This window comes from Rhinolophus sinicus, linkage group LG17 (assembly GCF_036562045.2).
Source record: "Rhinolophus sinicus isolate RSC01 linkage group LG17, ASM3656204v1, whole genome shotgun sequence".
In the NCBI taxonomy this organism is placed as follows: domain Eukaryota; kingdom Metazoa; phylum Chordata; class Mammalia; order Chiroptera; family Rhinolophidae; genus Rhinolophus; species Rhinolophus sinicus.
Window position 1 is genome coordinate 21,633,801 of NC_133766.1, and position 6,897 is coordinate 21,640,697.

The window sequence follows — 6,897 nt, forward strand, 5'->3', positions numbered from 1 at the left end:
GGATGGGGGAGGCCTGGCCCACTGGCTCACCCCCAGGGAAGCTCTAAGTCCAGAATTTGACAGACAGGTTAGAGAAAGTAAGGCTAGTCCTTTTGTTCAGCTCCATATATTTTTATCCAAACTCATCCTAAACCAGACTAAAACCTGAGGCCCTTCTAATCTCTCTAATCTTCATGATATCTGGAACTTGGGGAATTCCCTTCACAAAAATATCAGGTGAGAGAAACGTTCCTCTGAGAATAAACTTTGATTTATAAGGCCACTTCCCCCGCCCCCCAAAAAATACCTCTTATTAAATTTACGGCTTTTATTCTGATAATCACATGCTACCTCTGTCACCTATGTCTATCTGCAGAACCTGAATTTTACATTTGAGAAGTAAATCTACTCCCAACCCACATCCGCTACAAATTCCCCTAAACCTATAGAGAGAAAGGGACTGAACCAGATAGAGAATGGTGCCTTCTCCAGCCTTGGGGGAAGCATTCAAGTGCTCTCTCTTACATCTTCCTCCCTCTTTCTGATTAATGGAAATGTCTCGAAGGAGAGAAGTGGTAAGCATATTAATTAGGATTCCCTGAAAGCCAAGAAATAAGAGAAAATTACATCATCAGCTTCTTCCAGTGAATTGACTTTAATCTTCATTGTAAAAGAGATTTTTATCTCTGGGTTTGGCTGGGAAACTCATGCAGTAATAGACATGGGATACCTGGGTATTTTCCTTGTCTTAGTTCCAGGAGCAGAGATGAGAAATTGATGTCCACTGGTTGGTCCCCTGAGACTCGCACTCTGTCATTCCACCTTCTCCTCTGTCATTGGTGTAACAAAGGATTCATTACAGGTATTTCAAAAAATGAAAGTAAAACCAAACACAAATTAGTCTTACATCTGTACAGCATGCTTAGATACACAAATACTTCCAAGTGAATTTTCTCATTTGATATTCACCATAACCCTTTGACACAGGGAGGACAGATACTCTTTCTTTGCAGATTAGAAAGCTGAGAGTCAGAAAAGTCAAATTATTTTCCTTAGGTCACATAAATAAATGACAGAATCAGAACTAGAGTAGAGGTCTCCTGGCTTTTAGTCCAGTCTTCTTTTCCCTGTACCAAACTTCCACGCAACTTTTCAGTCTTTCATGCATCATTCACTTACTGAACAAACATTTTGTAAGCACCTACTGAGTGTCAGAAGAGGCTATACCAAAAAATGAGTTGCTTTGATAACATTTATGTAAAATGTCCAGAAAATACAAACCTATAGAAACAGAAAATAGAGTAGTGGTTGCCTAGGGTTTGGAGTTAGGGGCTGGGTGGGTGGGAGGAAGGGGAGTGACTGCTAACGAGCACAAAGTTTCTTTGGGAGGAAAGAAAATGCTCTAAAATTAGATTATGGTGACACACTTGGTGAATATACTGAAAATCACTGAACTGTACATTTTAAACAGGTGAACTCCATGGCGTGCAAATTATATCTCAATAAGCTGTTAAAAAATAAATTAAGACACAATCCTTGTGCTCTAATGAGTCAGTAGAGTGGAGATACATCTGCAGATAGATACACTGCAACACTGTGTGTTGGGGGCCATTAGCAGAAGCCTGGAGCCTATGGAAGCGTCAAGGAAAGGCACAATCTCCCAGTCTTGGAACAGGGCTAGAATGAGCGGAGAGCCTTTCCTGTGGCGGTGACGTTTGCTCTGAGGCTTGAAGCTGGACAGGAGTTTATCAGCAAAAATAAAGGGAGAGTCCTGCTGGAGACCGCTGTGACCGCCACAGAGTCTGTGGTCACCCAGGTACTGTAGGGATCAAGGAAAAGAAGGTTCTGGAAGCTGCTGGTACCACTGATTGTCCTTTTGCTTGATGGTTAATGGAAATCGATGGACAACAGCTACTTAAATACAACTTAAGAGCATGAAAGGGAATCTAGGGTGGTACTGACCCCTCAGAGCTGCAGGCCAGAATGAAGAAGTGTCCAGGGTCCCAGCTTTTTAACCAAAGGCTTCTGACTAATCACAGGAAACAGAACCACAAGAGGCATCCAGTTCTGAACACTGCAGTCTCCCGGAAGTCAGGCTCCTGTTCCCGACCACAGTCTGCAGTGCATCAATTTTGAGTCCCAAGGACAGGAGTATTTTAAATAAATGCATGGCAGAATATGGGCTGGAAACAAATAATAGTTACAGAGTCTCCTAAGTAGATCCAAGTAAAGAATTGTGGTCCTTTTCTCTGGGTCAGTCTCACTATCACGTATCCCAGATTGCTTTTTCTAATGATTTTTTTTTAAAAGGAAGAAAGGAGGGAAGGAGAAAGGAAGTAGTCTTATAGACTCTCTCCAGTCTGACCCCTCTTTAAAACAGAATACTTTTCTTTCCTTTCTCTTCCTTTCTCTTCCGTTCCCCTCCCCTTGCCTCCCGTTCCTTCCCTTCATCTTCCCTTCTCTCTCTCTCTTTCTCTCTCTCTAAATGAAGATCTTGGTAAGGCAAAGGGACAGATCTTATGTACTTCTGTTTTCCTAACACTGCTCATCACAGCAGAGTAGTTTGAATAGGAAGATATTCGATACCAAAAGCATTCAAAATGATTTAAAATCTGCATTTTGTTGGATTACTCTCACCATGCGAATAAAGAGATTTTCAATCTCTGAAAGTATTCTAGGTTGGGTACCCACTTGAATGTACGGTAGGTGTTGCAGCTGCTCCTCACATTCACTCTCCCCTTCTTAGAACACAGGAGAAGCGCTCTTCCCTGCCCCACTGAAGTTAATCATGGCCATGTGACTATTTTGTCCAGTGAAATGTATCTGGAAGAAACATGTGTCATTGCAGGTGGAAGCATTTCAAGGCCCGTGCACAGTTCTCCACGCTCTCTCATATGCTGCTAATGTTGAGATGGCAGCATTACAGGATGGAAGCATTTCCTTCAGCCTGGGCCCCTGAATACCAAGATGAGCAAGCGGAGCCCCCGTGCTAACATGTACTGAACATGTGAAATAAGTGAGAAATAAGCCACTGAGAGAGATCACGCTATTGCTTTTGCTGCAGCATAACTTAGCCTAATCTGACTAATACAGAAGGAATGTTAGAAGGAAACGGGATTTCAACCCCTTTACAGTCCCTTTCAACCCTCAGACAATGAATTCAGACTCTGTTACAGGCAAAACTGTGATTTTATGTGCTATTTCAACAACTCATTATAATCACAGAGATTCTCAAAATCCTTCTTGGATGGAAAGCACTGCTTTCTCTTGAACACAATGTAAACAATGCGTTTAGCAGGATGAGGTCAGGTGATGGCACGAGGCTGACCACTTTGAGATCCAGCAATTGGCATCACATCACTCAGGAGTCACATAACGGGGACACAGCCCCAGGATGGAGGATGGATTGGTGTCTGAAACCCTGTCTGCCAGAGAGCCTGTGCTCTTGGCAGGAGAAATGGGAAGGACCCTTCTACTTGCAGATGCCAGTAAAACGTTTTGGACAAGTCAACAGCCCCCCCACACACACACACACACATACACACACTCCACCACACATGCTCACTTAAAACTGGCCAAAAAAAAAGGCAGGCTAACACCTGACAGGTCTAAGCTTGCCCCAGAATTTGAGAAACTGAATATTGTGTTCCTGAAAAGGCTTGGAATGCAAAATGGTTTGAGTTCTTAAACCACAATTTTTTTGTTTGTTTGTTTTTGTTGTTGTTTATCTTCAGCCTTTGCTCACAGGTAAAGGATCAAACCCAGGAAATCTTCCAAAGTCAAAGAACTGATGAGAGTAGAAGCTGCTTTCAGCAGCAGCGGGTGGGGCTCTCTCCATTTTGACTCTGCCTTCAACTTCTGAACGATACTCTCTTGGAAAACGTATTGCTCCTGAAAACGAAGACAGGGTGTTTTCCTCTGTGGAGTATTTCCTGCCTGGAAGAGTCACCACCCCTCTTCCCAGGCTAGAGAAATGGCCCCAAAAGAAAGTGGATCTCATTGCTTAACCCTGGTTGAGTAAATTCCACTTTCCCACAATAAAATAGTAATAACAGTAACCTGGAACGGCATAGCCTGATTGTCCAGATTTCAGTAGCCTGTGATTAAAAATTAAAAATCTCCAAATTCTGTGGTCCCATCTGTTCATGTAAACAGAGCAGGTTCTTACAGCGTCCACTCCTAGAGTGCCCTGAGAATTCCCAAAGGAGTGTTTCTCATAGATGGGTCCAAGGACCCACATGTGCCATCATGGCTGGCCTAGCCAGCTGCTGCGAGCTCCAACTGCTGCCCCAGGGATGGTGAGAATGAGACGCCCCTCACCAGGTTCTCAGTGCTGATTTCCTCCAGCCAAAAGACGTTGCATGGTCATATCCCCCTCTAATAGGCTGTTTGGGTCCAAAGTATTACAGACTTCAGTGAAACAGCTTTCACATTCACACTCAGAGCCCTTTTGGCTCCAGGATGCCCACGGACCTCCAGAGTGGTTGGTATGGAGCCGCTTCTGCTAGCATGGCGCTGGGATCAGTCATTTCAGGGAGATTGGGGGTTAGGAGCCGGCCTCAGCTAGTCCAATAAGCCAAACTGTTCTATAGTGCTTTACAAAGTACTTCCACAACTTGATATTCACAAAAACTCTACGAGATAGATAAAGCCTATAGCATTAGCTCCGTTTTATGGATTCAAAAGCCACGGCATAGAGAAGTGCAGCGATTTGCCTAAGCTCATAGAGCTAGAAGATGGAACTGTCTAGACTCAATCCCAGGTCTATGTCTCCAAGCCTGGGTATAAGGGAGCAGCACAGTGTGCTGAAAAAATGTACAGCCATGGAGTCCTGGCTCTTTGACCCTGGGTAAGTCACTGGATTCCTCTAGCCTTCTGTTTCTTCATCTGAAAAGTGAGAATAACATACTATCCACCTCATAGGTCATTGTCAGCGGTAAGTGAGAAAATACTTGCAAATCATGGAGAAAGCCTGACATTAGTAAGCACAAGAGTAAGCTATTACTAAAATATTACTACTATCTTTATATATTACCATGACACACTTAATGCTTCTTACTGATGGAGCTTGATTTGAAATGGCTACAAACAGCTTTTACCCTTGAACTACATGATCTGCCCCTTAGGAAAATACCTGATTAAGGGCTGATTATAGTCCCTCAAATAGAAATAACAGAGTTTACTGTGGCTAATCCCAGCTTTTATCAGTCTGTTTAGGGAGCCTGTGAAGTTGCTTTAAATAATAATACTCCAGCCCCAAGAGAAGTCACATGAGAATACTTATGAAAATTGCAGGATCAGAATTTATTGAGAGAACTCTTTTTTGATTAACAGTAATAATGAAAGTAGATGAGAACTAAATCATTTCCTGACAAGCCAAATCATTTTGTCCTAAAATCATTAGGCCTCAAATAACTATGTCTACTTTCCCCTAAAGTTTGTTGATCAGAAGATGTTTTTAATTCATCTTCATTTTTAAAATGATAGCTTTATTAAGATATAATTCACATACCATAAAATTCACTCTTGTAAAGTGTTCAGTTCAATGGTTTTTTGGTATATTCACAGAGTTGTGCAATCAGCACCATTATAAAAATATTTTCATCACCCCCAAAAAACCCCACGCATGTTAGCAGTCATTCCCCATTCCTCTCTATCCTTAGCCCCTGGAAGCTTCTGGTTTACTTTTTTTCCTATTGATTTGCCTATTCTAAACATTTCCAGACATTGTATTTGAAAAATTATGAAGATAATTTCAAGTTTAGAATATTACCTTCCTCTGAAGTAGATTTATATTGTTTGTGGAAGGAGGGTAGGGAATTGGTAATCCCAGATTATTTTAATCCAGTCATAGATTGAAACAACTCAAAGCTGATTTTCTGTCCCTGTTAGGACCAGTCTGTTTATGGATGACCGTGATTCATAGCGTATAACACTTTGGAATCTCAACCCGAAGCTTGGCAGAGAGGTTACTAGGATCCCTCTTCAGCAGGCTCTGAACACTCATTATTGTTGCCCCAATCCTGTCAATTTGTTGAAAGTTCTGTACATCTTCTCAGTCTCCCAACATTTCATCAAATTTTCTGAATTTAGGTAACTTCCATCAGGGAAAAGCTGTCACCAGTACTGGGCTTACTTCTCTGGATTTCCAGCTCCCAAATCTTGGCTCTGTAATTATGCCTGTCTTATAATACCTTCAAACAGGTTTTTTGTGGGAGGGTTTTCATATTTTCTGATTTTTCCAACTTTTCTTGACTCCTTCTCAATGAGAAATTTCACTCCAAAGCCAGCAGCTGTTTTTTTCTCCTTCCTGGAGACCAGATAAAGAGGAAGATGCTTCCACATATTCACCAACTCCCCCACAGCTTCAGAAAAGCCACAGTACCCTGCCAGCGGCAGGGGGGACACACCCACTGTGCAAGGTCTGTGAGGACCGAACCTAGAGGGTTCAGTGGATTTTGTAATAATCATGTTTCCTTCTTTGTTCCAGCCTCTATAAAGCTCAGAGCCAAATTTTGATCCTTCTAGCAACTTATGATTCAGAACCTTAAGATTTGTCTTTTGTGGAAAAACTTAGTTCAGTTTTATGGCATTGTCTGTGTTCCAAAGGTTTCATCTATTTCTCCTTAAATCTTGTTGCATTCGCATGTATCATTATAAGCCGCTCTAAATCACTTTGATAAGAGGTGGGACATAAATAAGTAAATAAAGAAGGTTAATTAAAGGTATTTTGAACTACTATATGCTATTCATGGGACAAAGAATTTTTCACAAGATTGAACCCTTTCCCTGGGGTAGCAGGACTTCATGGTCCTTTGTCTTCTCTCATGCCACTCACTGGCAACCTTGCTCATCTTTCAAGGTCTAATCCAAGGATCCCTCCTTCAGAAAACCTTCTCTGGTCTCCCCACACAGATG